We start from the raw sequence: 16,678 nt of genomic DNA, 5'->3' as shown, positions 1-16,678 counted from the left end.
CCGAGGCCTGTATCGGAATCAGTGGTGAAGCAGGCGAAATATTTAACAATTAATCCACGAGAGCGCGTTGGATATGAGATGGTAGATAGTCAACTCATATCTAACAAGGCGAGTGGAACAACTGTTTTATTGAAAACGCCCCCAAAGTAATTAAACTAAAAAAGCTAAACTAAAAAAAAAATGAAAATATTACTCGGTGGCGAGAAGATATGAATTTTATGCTCGAGTGGCAAGAGCAATATCTCACGAGTGAGAGCAGCGAACGAATGAGATATTGTTCTTGCCTCGAGAATATAGAATTAATCTTCGAGCTAACGTTTAATGTTCTTTTTATTATATAGACATACTGATGACGGCGTTTTTGACGATTTTCCGAAGATTTCCGATCACTCTCCGAGGATTTCCGAAGATTGTCCAAAACTTGTCCAAAACATGTCCACGAATGTTTCGAGTCCCGGAATGTCACTCGAGTCCCGGATGTGGCTTCGTACGAATTTTACGAGTGGTGTATATTCCAGTAAAACACTCGTGTCTGTTATAAATATAAGTACGAACGAGCGTAGCTTAGCATATTTGTAGAGCATGCGTGCTATAATGGCTCGTAACCCTTGATGGCTAAGCTAATGAAAACCCTTGAATTGCATTATCCAATGATCCAGGTTTTAATAATAAATGTTAAATGAGTTCTCTTCCAGAAAACGAATTGTTATTGGTGATATGTACATTTCCTAGTATATGGAGTCCTACCAAGGCCCAAATATAATCAAAACTAACTGTTATCGACACAAAATATTTACTCTAAAACATCGTCATTTGCAAAAGTCTATGAAAAAAGAAACTACATCACAACAAGACGCTATAAGCTCATCCGTGACGCCTTCAGGTTTTTAATTTCCGCCGCAAAAAAACATTCTACCAGGTTAATAATTAAGTCAAAACAGTCGACCTTGTCTAATCCCGGCGTAATCTCCGCTGCTTCGTCCCTTCTCGAACCACCATATGCATAATGTTTCAAATAAGATCAATGCCCCGCTTACCGAGACATAGTATTGTGACGAAATCCCCACATAGTCCCAGTGTTGGGGACACGACTATGCTCTCTACTAGCATAATTACTCTTTGTTAGTCTGTAAGACTTTTTCTGCCTCATTAATGTGCTCAAGAAAATAAATTTCTAACACAAGCTAAATTCCGTTGTGTCAATGGAAAATGTGGTACCAGACTGAAGAACATATCTTTCCGTTCGGATTTCGTAAACACACTAATAATTGTCCCAGACCGAAACGAGAGACAATGTGTAAACGCAGTTCAAAACTTGCCCAGGACCTATGCCTTCCTGATAAATAGTAAAGTACTCTGCCGTGTCTTAAAAGAGTCCACTGGACAATGATGACCATGTTTGATTGCGGGCCAAACAGATCTATACGTAAGTTGGACACGTTCTGGACAGAAAAGTTGGCTGACTGGAGAAGATTCTCGCCTATTCCCTTCAATCAGACATGATACAACGATCTAAATTAAAGCTCTTATCACCTAAAGTGTATTTCCTGCTTCTCGAACGTCCTATGGATCAGACCTTTGAGAGCAAGTTAATTTAGAGCGGTCTAACAACCGCTTGGGACAGTGTAGTGATTTCTTGATTACAAATCTCTGCGGAAGGTCGTTGGTCAGGATTTCCATCCCAGCACCAGTTCATCAATTGTTTCCAGCGGGCCGGAGGCTTCTTTCCACCGTCCACATCTCCCGGACGGTCGCCTTTATCCACCAAACTAAAGAAAGCTGTCATCGGCCCCCTGAATTCAACGAATGCCTGCCGCCCATACCACATCTCCCACAGCATTATGCCAAAGCTGTATATGTCTGCTTTGCTGTCATACACCTCGGAATGAAAAACTTCCGGTGCAACGTACACAGGGGTCCCCGCCAAAGTACCCGTGATGTCCTTTGCGTCTTTAGAAACGCCAACATCAGTTATCTTCACTGAGTTTTCCTCTGATAGCTGGAATGTAAAAAGGGAACATATGCAGTTTCACTGTACGTGGCAAATCAACAGATTTCTCTAAGGGACTCCTACAAATTGTAGTTTCATGTAATATACTTTAAGCATCTATTCGAATGGCGTCTCCACTCTCAACTCCCCACTTCCCACTTCCTACTCCCGAAACTCTACTCCCCACTCTCCATTCCCCACTCCTTGTTTTAGTAACATCCAACATCAGTTTTTTTTTATGTCGAGACAAAGTGTCCAAGTTTAGATGCGTGTGTATCTCTATACTTGAAACAAGACATAATTGAATGTATTATCCAATTTTTGGTTTCAAAGTTTGGCATGATGTCTTTTCAGGCTCAAAAACAGATTTTTTTTAGTTTTCATTCAATTTACAAACCCACAGGCAGAAAAACACTAATAGTTTTTCTTTTACCCGAAGGCCTTTTCAAAAACTTTTGAACAATATTTAGGTCAGTATTTTTTTAATTGGCGTAACACACAAAGTTCAGCCTCATACCAAGATGTTCTCTAGCTTAAGGTCCCTGTGGATAACCCCTCGTTTGTGTATGAAAGCAAGAGCATCACTGATCTCCTTCGCCCATCGACATACTTCTCTAAAGACGGCAAGATTCTTGGTTTTTGATGGAGTTGCTTCTGGGTGATCAAAGATCTGACTCTTTAAGTTCCCTTTGCACTTTTCCATGACTAGGATCACTCTTGTGGTGTCCGCGCTCTTGAGAAGGGATGTGACATAAAATTTTACAATGTGAGGATGCTGCAATTTTCTGACGAACAAAATAAAAAAAAAAACACGCAATATAGATGATACAAATATTGCAAAATTGGCTTTGCAATAACTGTCACATGTGTCTTTCTTTCTAATGTTATGTTCCTTACTACTTCGTCTACCACACACAATCGAGAGGAACGACGTACTCTGAATCTCATGAACTGGGGCCTAAAACCGGCGTACAAACAACAAGACTGAAAGATGTGAAAGGAGGAAACGGTCGAGTTTCACTCAAAACGACCTAATATGTCAATTTTATTGCACAAAGAACTCCACTGGACCCTTTACCGTTAGTCCCGGCAGTTATATGCTCCAGGAAAGCTGAAGGTGGCACTGGGCCTCCAAACATGTAGAATTATGTAACAAATATGTGATAAATTAATGCCATCTGTTGATAAGGGCTGTTGCAATAGCCATAACTGAAATGTTTTTGTGAGACGTTTTGGCGAGACAACTTGAGAGGAAAGCTTGCTGAGATTTCGATCCCAATGAAGGAACTGAAAATTTCCCTCGTACGCAAAATGCCCTGTGTCCAGTATTTTTAGATTGACATATTAGCTCAGCTTCTGTCCAAGGTCCGTTATCATGTGGAGGCAGCGTGGCCGAGAAGGTTAGTGTTCCGGCGTTCCAGAGCATATTCTTAAGAACTCTCGAGAAGACGTTTGAAAACTGAGCAGTAATTTTTCAAGAATAGGGGCGCGTACATTTGGGATCCAAGATCACTCGGATCATGGTGCATCAAAGAGACTGATAAATCAATGTCCAGAATGGATAAAGTGGTTCCTCTGATTCACCATGATCAGAGTAATTACTTTTCTAAATAAATCATTGGGAGTTTTGATCAGCAGTTATTAAGGTCATTCCACTGAAATAGAACATGCACTGAGATTTTTGTGAAACTTTGCATATTGATTGTTTATATTATAGGAACTTAAATTTTGAAATAAAAATGAGGGGTCCCCATGTTCGTTTAGGAGCAGTAGCACCTTGTCTATACCCATATAAATCCTTATAGTAGTACCATGATTGCAGTCACGATTGCTTGCTAAATTTACGTTTCCGACAATTGCTTCTGTTCTACACTGAGAATTGGCCCATATTTATTTTACATAGAGAAATTTATTACTCAGTTCGACACAACAAAAAAAAATGATAGATCACCGTACTCGTTTTCGAGAAAGTGACGATTTACCTCTATGGCGAGGTCCAGCTGTAAAGAAAAAGCCGCCATTTTGTAATGCGCGCGCGCTAATCAGGCGTGAAATTATGCGCAGTAGGGATGCGCAATGAAATACTGGGGAATAACCTTAATGTACAACGTACTCAGGTGGCTGTGCAAGTGTAAAAACTACTCCCGGATAAGAATAGATTTCTGTGGCCTTACAGACAATCTTCAAGATCATTCTAGAAATTAGTGTCTGCTCATGAATGAGCCCTGTAATACCTGACGATTCCTTCCTCATTCATACCTTCAACATGCATGAATTTCGCGGTGGGGAATCCAGACCTTGAGCTAAGGAGGGGGGGTTGTTTTGCTTGCTTTGCCGGCTTTTCTTCCTTCTTTTTATACCCAAAATAAGGGGGGGCGGGTCGGGCCCCTCCCCTAGATCCGCCACTGTGTCGAGTCTAAGGAAACTCAGGGGCTTAAACGGAAATTCACTTAAACTCACTTACCTCAAAAGTTCTACCTCCGCCATGATAAGGCTTGCATTTTTGGAATCAAGCACTTCGCTGCAAACCTTCAGTGCTACAGTTTGCTCTTCTCCTTGTCTTCTAATCTTCCCTTGATAAACAGCGGCAAATGCACCACATCCAAGACAAGAGAGCATGTCTTCTTTCCAGTCTAATTCCTCGCTGCTGATATCAGCGGCACGGATTTCATGAAATGCAAATACCGCCAGATGTCCCCTGATATCAGAAGCTTCCTCCATGATTGGTTCGTACAATTCTTTTATCTCTTTCTGTGAACGCTTTTCGTCACCGAGTTGTCTGCATAACATCTTGTCAGCCTCGATCAGCTCGGGAATACGGGTTTCAATTTGCTTCAGGCACAGCTTAGCCTCTTTCAGTTGGTCCTTCACAAACAACTTGAGCACGCTTTCGTGTGTAACATCATCGAGATAGTCTGCGGATGTTTCAGCCATAAAAGCACATTTGTCTCTGTCGTATTTCTTGATCCTACTTCTATCCTCTATCTTGTTTTTGATCGCCAGTACTCCGACCACAGGAGCACCAATTACCAGTGCAACTAAGGTAACTGGAACCCATATTGGACTAGTGACGCCGATGACAACCTTTTCTGCTGTAGTGAAGCCTTCGTCAGCTGGAATACTTTCTGGGACATCCATGCCATCATCTGTGACAGCTCTATGGAGATCCCTTAGTTGCCCTTCAACAAATCTGAAACGCTTCTGAAAGTGTTGTAAAAGAGACTTGCGAGCATCTGAAAATACTTGGTTATCTTCTTCCCAATGCTCGATGATTTCTTGTAGCCGGCTTTCTAACGCCTTCGAGATGTTGCTTTTAATCACTTCCGAGGAGCTCTCTAATTTCGTCTAAGGTCCACGAGGTGAAGCGAGCTCTGATATCACGTGAATTAAGATACTCGGAGTGCTCATGAACAGCGTCTTTGACACGAGCCTTCAACAGGTTATGAAGTTCTTCCATCACTTGGGTTTGCTGCTTTTCAATCACAGACAATCGAGTGAGAATCGATTCCATTTTTTCCGAGACTTCGTCGTGGTCTCTGGAAGCGTTCATCACAAAAGCTTTTGCTTGATAAATTATCCGGTAAAGAAAGTAATCCAGCCATCTGCAAAAAAGAAGAATATTTTTAAATGTACATCTTTTACGTCACATGACTTAAAAACAAAAAAAAATGTATGCATGCAAGTTAAGGTTTTAGAATAACATTGTAAAATACATTAGTCGGGTGCGTGTCATAACAAACCCCAGTTATAATTCTGATTCGGAATCATGTCATGTGCGATGTGACTGGAAGTATTTAAAAGAACTGTTTGTGTATGAACTGTGTAAACACAAGTGGAACTTAAAATTTATCACGAGAGAAACCTATATAGACAGAAATGCGAAAAGAATTTAACAGTCCTGGTACGTTTCCTAGTTAAATTGCAATGCAAAAAATAATTGGTCGGTGCTCAAATGTTAGAAGAGCGAAAGAATCGTTTTTATTGAGAGTTTAATATGATATATCTATGGAAATTTCCATGGGACGTTCATATATTATCCCAGTAGTTTACTATTAATCTCTAAAGTTTATGACTTATATACCTAAGTTTGTAGTTGTTTCATCGGTACCCTCTGTCTTTTCCCCTTAAATTGCAGTTTGGAAAGTAAACTATAGGGAGACCTTCTTTGACCTACCAGTATATTGATAGTCAGTTGATTATCTATATATGGTCAGTTGACCGCTGACCAAAAGCTGATTTCCAATTGGATCACAGGTTCATGTCTAATTAACTTATTGTAATCAGGGTTAGGTTGTCCGGAAGCCGGTTAACGCTAACCCAGGATTACAAGTTAACAGAAGTATAATTTTTTCTTGTGTAGAAATATTTTTCACTGCTTTTGTTTCGTGTAGTTTTAGATTATTCAAACTCAAAACAGAAGACCAAACAATATACAGAAAACCTCACCGCAAAGTTACAAAACTCAAATCAAAATTCATGCTAACCTATGTCACAGCCGCCTCTCCACGTAAAAAAAAAAAATCGGGGAGAGATTTTTACGGGGAGAGGCGGCTGTGACACAAGCTAAACCCTCGCTTATATTATCCTCGGTTAGCTTAATCGGACTTTGAACAACCCGGTCCAGGGGTCCGCTTTTAGGCTTCGCTAAATTCATCCACTATTTTAGTTCTAAACTCAATCAGTGAAAAAAGACATGTAAAAATAACAAGTGAAAATAAGGAACGATTCACTTGGTTTTCCTCTTTTTTACTCTGCCATTTTTTAAAGACTGCTGTTGTAAACAAGTAAAGCCAAAAGTCAATAAAGTAACTCGTAAAAAGTAAAGTAACCCGTAAGCCACACGCCCGCAATGAGGACCTATTTTTATGAAAAGAGCAATTCCATCGTTCGAGTCAATCATCGTTCACTGGAGAATTTACGGGTTTACTGTTTTGGTTCTAGGAACTTATCAATAAACACGCTTTTAAAAAGGCTTACTTCCAATGCATTTCTATTCTGGCTTTGATGCTTTTCAAAACGATCGACCTCATGTCACTCATCAGGTCAAAAAATTCTTTGGTGATAATTCCGTACTTCTGAGCGACACTGGCGTTCTCTGTTGACATATAGGTGATCTGTGACTTGGGATCAAGACCAGGCCAAAACTTCTTCAGCTTCCTTATCACGTGATTCCGGACGTCGTTAACTTCCTTCTCCGGAACTTGGTCCCATTTGTTGCACACGAACAAAGCACATTGGGATGAGACTGATTCTTCCTGTCCCTCAAGCGTCATCCTCCTTACTTCTGCCAGCAACTTTTCAAGCTGTAAATCGAGAGACACATGACTCACTACTGTTTGGACTGCTATGTGACTTTCGCGAGTTACTGGAATAAAAAGTTGTAAAGTTGTTAATTTTTGACAAAATTAACTTCCCAAATATTGCCACAGACTCTGTGGCACCTAGCAATAACGCAAATTAATTTAATCAGCTCTTGGGGGGACTTATTCCCCACTGTGCAATATTATCAAGCAATGTTAGCCCTCAATATTTCTCAATGAAACGCTCCTCATTTGTAATATATAGATTTAGGCCAGCCTAAAAGCGTAGCTCCTGGGCCGGGTTGTTCAGAGCCAAATTAAGCTAAGCCAGGAAAAGGTAGAATTTTGATTTGAGTTTTGTAACTTTGCGTTGAGGTTTTCTCTATATTGTTTAGCCTTCTGTTTTGAGTTTTAATAATCACTATATATACAAAACAAAGCCGCAAAAAGCATTTGTATAGAAGAAAAAGTTATAATTCGGTTTACTTTTAATCCTGAGTTAGCGTTAACCGGCTTCCGAACAATCCTGCCCTGTTTTCAACAAGTTAACCTGGGATGAGCCCGCGATCCAATCGAAAACCAGCACTTGGTCAGCGATCAACTTTAAAAAACCACTCGACCTCGAAGAGCTGTAAACTTCAGCCTGCGATATGGTCACATGATACTGGTCAGCAGATACCTTGTTTTGACAGGTGTCAATTGATCATAACTTGGATGTCCAATATCAGAGAAGTACACGGTAAACCAAGGCTGCATATCTCTGTCAACCTATTATTTGGAGTATGGCCGCCATGTTGCGCGACTCCGTCGTCGTCGCCGTCGTGCGTACGCGCCCACGAGCAATACCGCTAGCCATGATAACCATGTGAAAATCAACACATGGGTTTCCTTTCCTTTCCTATTTGATTATAGGGCCGCCGGAGCTCCGCTATTAATCGATATTATTGTGTGCTAATCTTAAGTGGTTTAATTGTTAACACCAAAGGTGGCAACAGAATAAAGGACGTGCTACTTCACGACTCCTCAGTTTATAATTAAGTAGTGTACTACTTTTGATTAGTATCACCCAACTAGTGGACTAATGAAAATCCTGCATTTTAACTGGCCACGCTACTAGAGGACTATTAGTAATAGTCCTCGAGTAGAGAAATTGGCGCGACGAGCGCGACGCCTTCTTTCGTTTTATTCCCAACTAAATATTTATTCAACTTGCATTTGCTAACTTTATTATTGCCTTTTCTGTCCGACTAGTTGGGTGATACCAAAACAATTAGACCCTTGGCCCTCAAGGGTCACGGGTCTAATGGTTAATTAGTGTATTAATCGGCAATCATGCCTGAAAGGAGACTGTTTTCACCTGCCTTATTTGAGCCCTCAAATCCTATACCGGCGTATCTGTGTCGATTTTACTCGAACACTCATCGCTACAAATTAAACACTAAGTAACTCCACTAACTTTACTCATTGTCAATACTTACTCTGTCTTTCTGAACTCCTCCGGCGTTTGCACTGTTTATGACATAAATGAACCCAAATGCTTGAGGCAAATACTGCGTGACCATCTCGTCCATGATGTTAGACTCGCCAATACCCGGACTGTCAATTATAACCACGCCTTTCTGAAAAATTGAGAATAGAGGCTTCATTTTTTTTTTTTTTTTTTTTTTTTTTTTTTTTTCACTTATTCCATGAAGCAGGTTTGTATACTGTCTGAGAGGATCAACACAATCATTAGATTATGAAAACTTAGAACTAATTAGCTTTTTCCATGTTAAGAGCAGTTTTCACCTAAATGTCCAAAGTAATCCGCGTTTGTTTGATTTCACATTTATATACCCCTTTTGTCATCCAATCAGAAGTAAAACGAAAACCAATCGCGTCTCGCTCGCATACGCTTTGCGTCAGTTACATTACTTGTTTTAAGTTTTGATTGGTTCACTGGACTGTCTGTGTCCTTCGTGATTGGTCAGAGTGATTATTTCTAGTTTTGCTTTTGTTATACTCAATTGAAAACCGCTATACTTGTTATTCATGATTCATTTAGATAGTATTAAATAAAGACGGGAGCTATGAATTGCCCGCCACTTTAACCGCTTGTTGTCACTTGACAAAATATACATAAAACCACGTGTCAAGGGGGTCGCGGGGGGGGGGGGTTATGTCAGTTATCAGTTTAATTTTGCCTATTTGTCAGTTGTCAGTTTCCCCATCCAGACCCACTGTGACAAACAGTCAAAAGTATCGTTGCTGTAAATTCCTGACCTTTTGTGACGAGAATTGTAATTATTTTCGATCATTTATTTCAGTTATTCCGCTGTGAAAGGAATGAGTGACTCAGGTATTAATGGGGTGTAATGACAGTTGGGTGGAGCAAACGGGTTCCATGAAATCTGTTTGCTTTGCCACGCACTGTAAAAAGATTAATTTACCATGACTTTGCCTGCAAATACCTCCAAAAGTTGGTGAGGCCAAAAGAGTTCAACATTTTTGTAAAGTGAACCTTTTTCTCGATCACTCTTCACGTGAACATAAGGAGAGATCTGCTGAAGATAACTTTGTCAGAGGATGCAGCCTTTAGAGGGAACTCCATAGTTGGAAGCCCCGTTATAAGATCCTTGTCCTTAAAGTGAAACACAATTCTGCGTTGCTCTCCATACTTCAGTTCGCATATAGTGGACGTTGTGCTGAGTATGGAATATGGAAGAAGTTCATCTCCCAGAATGAGGTTAACCAAGCTACTTTTTCCAGAGCCTGTCTCACCTTAAATTGTATTAACGGTGAATTAATAGATTTCCTTCATGGTCATCTTAGATCCTTTCCGAAATATCATGAGAAATCCAAACGGGCGAAATTGCTAAGTAGTTCACGAAATACATGTGCTGGCCCTTCTTACAGTGGAAACATTTGCAAATTGCTAGGTTAAGGAATTTTTCTAAGCATTTACAAACTCAAAGCTAAGTGATAATCGATTTCACATTGATGTCACGAAACTCGTGTCGTGTCAATACCAACTTTGAAATAATTTCATGGAGGAGTTTGTTATTTTAATAACAAACTCCTCAAACAGGTTAATTTAAAAACCTGTTATTAAACTATTGTATTGCTTTTTTGTCATTTACCTGCTACTAGAAGGAGGCATTCTTTTCGTTCCAGTTGTGCTTGATGATGCTTTATTTTCTCTTTAATGTTGCCCACATTCTTCTGCAGCAGAGTAAAAATTTTTCCATCCATGTTTTTTAAGCAGTCCTCGCTATCAGAATAAAGCTTGAGTAGAGCCTTTCTTTTCAAGACATCTTCATCTCTTGCTTCCGTTAAAATTGAAAAGGCCTAAAACCAGAAGGCAAACGTGATTCATAGCTAAATTAAAACGTGCTCTTGAATCGTATTAGTCTCTCTTCAGTCTGTCGCACACAATTGAACTTCAATTGATGCCGATTTCTCGTTATATCCAATACTACACCATCTGTTCACTGCGAGCAGTCTCTCCATTGCTCGAAGATCTGGTTCGCAGATCCGCGAGGGAAGAAAAGCAAACAAACGAGAAGAGGTTAGCAGCGAAACTGAGAGCCTCAAGTACCAAGCACTGGTCAGTCTTCCGACGCCCACGCTACTCCGACTCGCGGCTTCGCCGCTTGCCCCTGTTCGTTTGCGTTCTTCCCCACCGATTCTGAGGTTGTTCGCAGTCGCTGATATCATCTGATACTAAGTACGTTTCATTGTGGGGCTGGAATATGCTTAGATTTAACAGGAACGAGTTAAAGATTCAGTACATTCTCGTACTCACACAGGCCCGCATAGAGGTATATTTTGGGCAGGCGTGGGCTAAACGTGTAACAGAATGGAAGGAAATGCCAAGGGACTGGGAGTCCGAGAGACTGCGCAACGTGCACTCGATCGTCTATGTTTGTGAACCCATGATGACGGCTTAACACACAAACCAATCATTACAGCACCCACCTTCCACTACCGAAAAAAAAAGGCTGCCATACAGGCTATATACTTTCCCCTTGCCTCTTTCCAAAAGGAGATTAAGCAATGACGAAGGCGACGCCGAGGACAGCGTCTACTGATAATAGGATTAACATTCTACCTTCTAATGTCGCAATTGTCTAGATCTGTTCAGTACTCTTATCTGTGTAAAAACTTGCTCAGAATACATATATAATGGCAGCGTTCAATTCCAAAAGTCAATACACAAAATTAGCCATCTTCGTTACATGTAATATTCTCAGAAATACGCAGAATTTGGCCATTTTACGTAGTTGCTTTGCAGGGGACGGCTACGAAATGAGCAAAGCTTTATAACGCCACTGCCTAGCCATATTTTTGTTCATTTAAGCTTTTGTTTCCTGATGTTGCCGTTGGCGTCGCCGTCACGGTCTGCTTATACAGCTCGCTAAATTAACATTGATGTGAATGACAACTTCACTCAGTACTTAGTAACCTGTGGCGTCGGTAACTGGGAAGAGGATTGTAGCTTAGAAATATGTAAAGATTTTGTATCAAAACAATTTTATCAATTTCACAGTAGTCTTACTTAGAAATAAACCTAATTGTCTACGTCTAAAAGCTAGTTCCGTTTTAAAAGCAGCAAGCAATTTTCAATAACCCGTTTCAATTCACTACATATATAGATTTAATTACATTCGTGGAAAACTAATCTTTGTTTCTGGGAAACAGCTTCAATCTAAAATTGGTTTCATTGTTCAGGTGATTTTCGGTACAAACTGGTATTTCGTTAACAACGCATTTTATGCACTAAACGGAATGGAGAAAATACGTGTCAGCCTGTAGAATCTAATGATCGAATCTAGAATCTAATGATTCCAGTGCTCTCTAATGATTCTGTATGCATGACTGAATCCAATTGCCGGATTAGCAGCGAACAACATGTAGGGACTTAAGAGTAATTGCCACTAAAAATCAAAGAAATCGTGGCCACGGTCGAAAAATCGATTTTGCTCATAACTTGCCAGTTTGAAGGCCTAGGTAAGTAACTGAAGGAAATCAAGTTAGTTTTTTGAAATATCCAATATAACGGCAGAAATTCACGAAAAACGGTTATCGCACCGAAAGCTCAGATTTCACTTCGCGATAATCCGAAATTTTACACTTTTCAGCTTCATGCTACACAGTCGTTTACATCGCTGTGAAACGTTCTCAACTTTAAATGTATACATTGATTCTTCCTTAATCAAGAGATAGTGATTATTTTTATTTCTTGTGTTTTCTGGCCGGACTGAGCCCCGATTAAGTAGACATACTTTTCTAATTAAAACAAAACTCAAAAGTTATGTAAATTCAGTGAGGAAAAACGCTGACCGGTAGTGCTTCAAATCGTCTGATATTCTAGCAAAAGACAGTTCAGTCGATGAATTTTAGGCTTACGGATTCATTTTTGCGGGATCTACTAGCAATTTTGCATGAACGCCGATCAAAAATCGAGAAAATTGCAATTCAGCCCCTTTGAAATTTGCAATGTAACGCAACACGCTAAAATAGGTAAGCCATATCTTGCTGGCTTGAGACAGGACAATCGAAGCCTATTAATGTCTTTAACGTTTGAAATGCTTTAGAAATAGTATTTAACTTAGAAATTGCCTGTATTAGCGAAAAAGCACGAGTAGAACCAAACTTAATCACTCCCTAACTCTCCCTGTTTTGTGTCACGCATGAAATGACAATCTGTGACGAAGGTCAAGTAATTTATGCAGCTTCGGGATAAGTGACGGAGTGTTTGAAGCGTTCAAAGTATTTCCCCACCAGTTGCTCTTAGATTCCCTTTGCGCTTAGATAACTCCTCCCAGAAGCAATTCAAATCTACAGGAGCAAGGATATTCGGGACGGCTAAAACGCACTGTTCAGCTTTCTCAAATAACAACGCGTACTAGAGCTTTACACTGCAGTCCACGGTGCTACTATGCAGCGAGTACGTGACGGACTTGGCAGATGCGTCAAATCTGTAGAAGATGATGGAGCTTTCTCCAGAACTCAACCTTCAATCGCTTTTTCAAATTATGCGATATTCAGCTATCAGTTTGCTTTCCTTTGAAGCTTCGTCCAGTACAAAAAGCCTACCTTTGCATTCAGCTCATTGATCGGGGTGGAAAAAGAGACGTCAGTATCAGTTTCGTGATTGCATTGACAACGCTGGGGTGGGGATGAGAAAAAACTCCTGATAAAAATTGCCTTGTCTACAAACCAAATTTGTGACGCCACGGTTGGTTTTCATTGCTATTTAGCACTGAAGCATGAAGCATTTTTGTAGTCAATGACATGTCGGTATATCTTTAACCTACGTTGTGGTTTACACTTCTGAAAAAGTTAGTGCTACCTACTCTTTATCATGCTTTATCATGTAGTCTTGTGGATCGTTTTATACCACCAACTACTGCCTCATTCAGTTGACGAGCCTTTCTTCGACCCTGGTTTAACAAGCTTTTCAGTTCAAATAAGTTAACAAGAAATAATTCGAAAACACAAGTATCCCGTGAGATGTTGGATGTGGAGAGTTTCTGGTTCATTGTTCATCAAAGACTTCAGTCGTCACTGGCGCGCCTGAGCCCACAGGGAAGAACTGTTCTGAATCTTCTAGTAAATTCAGGGACTTGAATAAATTTCCATTTGCCGTGTGTGTAATTTCCACAGATCCTTGAGTGACATGAATCAACTTCTGGACCTGTACCTAATCAGGAGCCGGTCATGGGCTCCTGACCTAATCAATGAGGTTGTCGATTCCAAGAAGTTTCTCGGTTTCTCGAAACGCACACATTCGCCAAAAATATTCTTCACGCATGTCTCAATGCGATAAAATCTGAAGGACTTGATGGCTTTTGATATCCTTGTTACACTGTATGAGCAGTATGACCGTAACTGCGTGCCGGCACAAATTCCACCGTATTGAAGAACGAACTCGCGCGGGGCGTCTCTAACTCATTCAGCTTACTTCGATTCTCCTTTGATAAGTGCGTTGTTTGTTTGGTTATCGATACAACATTAACTTTTCGTGGAAATAGATAGCCTCCTACTGGCTAGCGACGGCATAAAGCTTGTAATCCCTAACATCGTTCCAATATGTATATACTATTGGGACCTTTTATACTTCGTTCGGCGGGTTAACTGGGCAATCTTCTCTTATTAATGCATGATTTCGCACATCAACAACAAAGATCTTGTTATTAAAATCTGACTCATTTTGAGCGGTGAAAAAATGGTTTTAAATTTGTTTCCCTTGAAAATCGCTCGAGCGTGACATTGGGCAGCGAGAAGATGGAGAGTGCGATTTAAAAGTTTGGTGTTTCTTTTTCTCTTTTTTTAAACTCTTGTCGGCGATTTTTTAAGTTAAATACTACTTTTAAAGCTTTTCAAATGTAAAAGACATTAATAGGCTTTGATTGTCCTGTCTCAAGCCAGCAAGATATGGCTTACCTATTTTAGCGTGTTGCGTTACATTGCAAATTTCAAAGGGGCTGAATTGCAATTTTCTCGATTTTTGATCGGCGTTCATGCAAAATTGCTAGTAGATCCCGCAAAAATGAATCCGTAAGCCTAAAATTCATCGACTGAACTGTCTTTTGCTAGAATATCAGACGATTTGAAGCACTACCGGTCAGCGTTTTTCCTCACTGAATTTACATAACTTTTGAGTTTTGTTTTAATTAGAAAAGTATGTCTACTTAATCGGGGCTCAGTCCGGCCAGAAAACACAAGAAATAAAAATAATCACTATCTCTTGATTAAGGAAGAATCACTGTATACATTTAAAGTTGAGAACGTTTCACAGCGATGTAAACGACTGTGTAGCATGAAGCTGAAAAGTGTAAAATTTCGGATTATCGCGAAGTGAAATCTGAGCTTTCGGTGCGATAACCGTTTTTCGTGAATTTCTGCCGTTATATTGGATATTTCAAAAAACTAACTTGATTTCCTTCAGTTACTTACCTAGGCCTTCAAACTGGTAAATTATGAGCAAAATCGACTTTTCGACCGTGGCCACATTTTTAGAATTTTCTTTGATTTTTACTGACATTTACTCTTAACACTGTCCCGCATGTCCTATCCAAACGAGTTACCCATGGCCAATACTAGTTAAATGATTCCCAATTTGAATGGTATTTTTTTCTTTCCGGTAGTTCATTAGGGTAGGTCAGTGTTTCGCCCACTATCAGCAAATGACGGTACTCTTGCCAATTAACTTAAGTATGAAAGAATCATCTCGAAACAATCAACAAACTACAAAGAAAATAGGGAGCTAAAATCAATCGACCTAATCGCGGCTAGTGGATATACATTTACTAAAATTCGCTTCGCATCAAACTCTGTAGGAATGCGAATTATTTCAACGTTATCGCTGTGTCACTGTAACCCACGCTGCTAAACGGTTTCGCTGTTGACATCACTGCGAAAGGCAGTTTCCATCATTTCCTAGGCCTCTGCTCTTTTTTGCGGCATTTTAAGTAATTTCGAGCTGGAGAATTCTTACCTGTCCTGCCGTCCAGCTAGGCTTATCTTCTGACGCATTTAATTCTTCTTTCACTTTAGCTTTTATCTCATCTAATGTTGTTAGTCCTTTACACGATATGCCAAGCGCCGCCATCGCTGGAAACATTTCCGATATATCGTCGATTTCTTCGATGGTTTTCGTTCTGCTAGCAGCCATTTTACTAATATAAACGAATTTAGGCGAAGAACATAGCATAACAAGAGGGGAAAAGGTGATAGCTACATTGTAACGGAGAGAATGCCTAGATTTCAAGGAACGTAAACCATTCTTCGTCCCTGATGGTACAGACAATTGCAGCGTCGATCTTGTGTGCAGAGGGCATAACTAAGTGTCTTATACCGGGGGGGGGGGGACATCATCAGCAGTACGAGGGTCATGAATGGCTATATATAATCATAACACCAACTCCTTTTGTCCAGAAAAATGTATGCTCTGAAGACTTTAGAGAGGAACTACAGCTAAAAAAATTAGTTCAGTTATTATACTAAGGCCGGCAGCTTAGAGGAATCGAATAATAACACGGATTGCAGACTTCAGACTGCAGATCTGGAGTAAAATTCAGTGCGAAGTGTATGATGTAGACTGCAGACTTTACCCTAGCAAGCGGGTTAACCTTAGCTGGAGAGCAAAAGATAGCCCGGGTTTACAAGCAAATTTTACAGTTAGGCTAACCCTGCAACTCAGGTCAAGTTAATGCGCTGTTACACTCAAAGGGTCTGGTTAACCCTACATGGAGTGTTTACAAGGGAAAAAGTCAACCAGCCTGCCAGGGTAACCCTTGCACGCAGATAGGGTAACCCGCCTACCCGGGTTACCCTGGCTGTGTTGTAAACAACACGAAGAAAAAGAGACGAAATGTATGAGTGCTAGGGTAACCCGCTTGCT

At 40.3% G+C, this 16,678-nt stretch overlaps 1 pseudogene across 1 annotated transcript; it reads right to left on the bottom strand.

Moving 5' to 3' along the window:
• Nucleotides 1-3: 3 nt before the first annotated feature.
• On the bottom strand, nt 4-16,139 carry LOC145493511 (uncharacterized; annotated as a pseudogene). The gene is made up of 8 exons (XR_014050135.1): nt 15,773-16,139; nt 10,410-10,617; nt 9,741-10,050; nt 8,769-8,909; nt 6,968-7,293; nt 4,455-5,592; nt 2,508-2,775; nt 4-1,999 (listed from the first exon to the last, which is right to left on the bottom strand). The product of XR_014050135.1 is annotated as an uncharacterized LOC145493511 (transcript).
• Between the last annotated feature and the right edge of the window lie 539 nt (nt 16,140-16,678).

This window comes from Orbicella franksi, chromosome 7 (genome assembly GCF_964199315.1).
Source record: "Orbicella franksi chromosome 7, jaOrbFran1.1, whole genome shotgun sequence".
NCBI classification, from domain to species: domain Eukaryota; kingdom Metazoa; phylum Cnidaria; class Anthozoa; order Scleractinia; family Merulinidae; genus Orbicella; species Orbicella franksi.
Note: the sequence above shows the minus strand (reverse complement) of the source record. Positions and strands in the feature narration are given on the sequence as shown.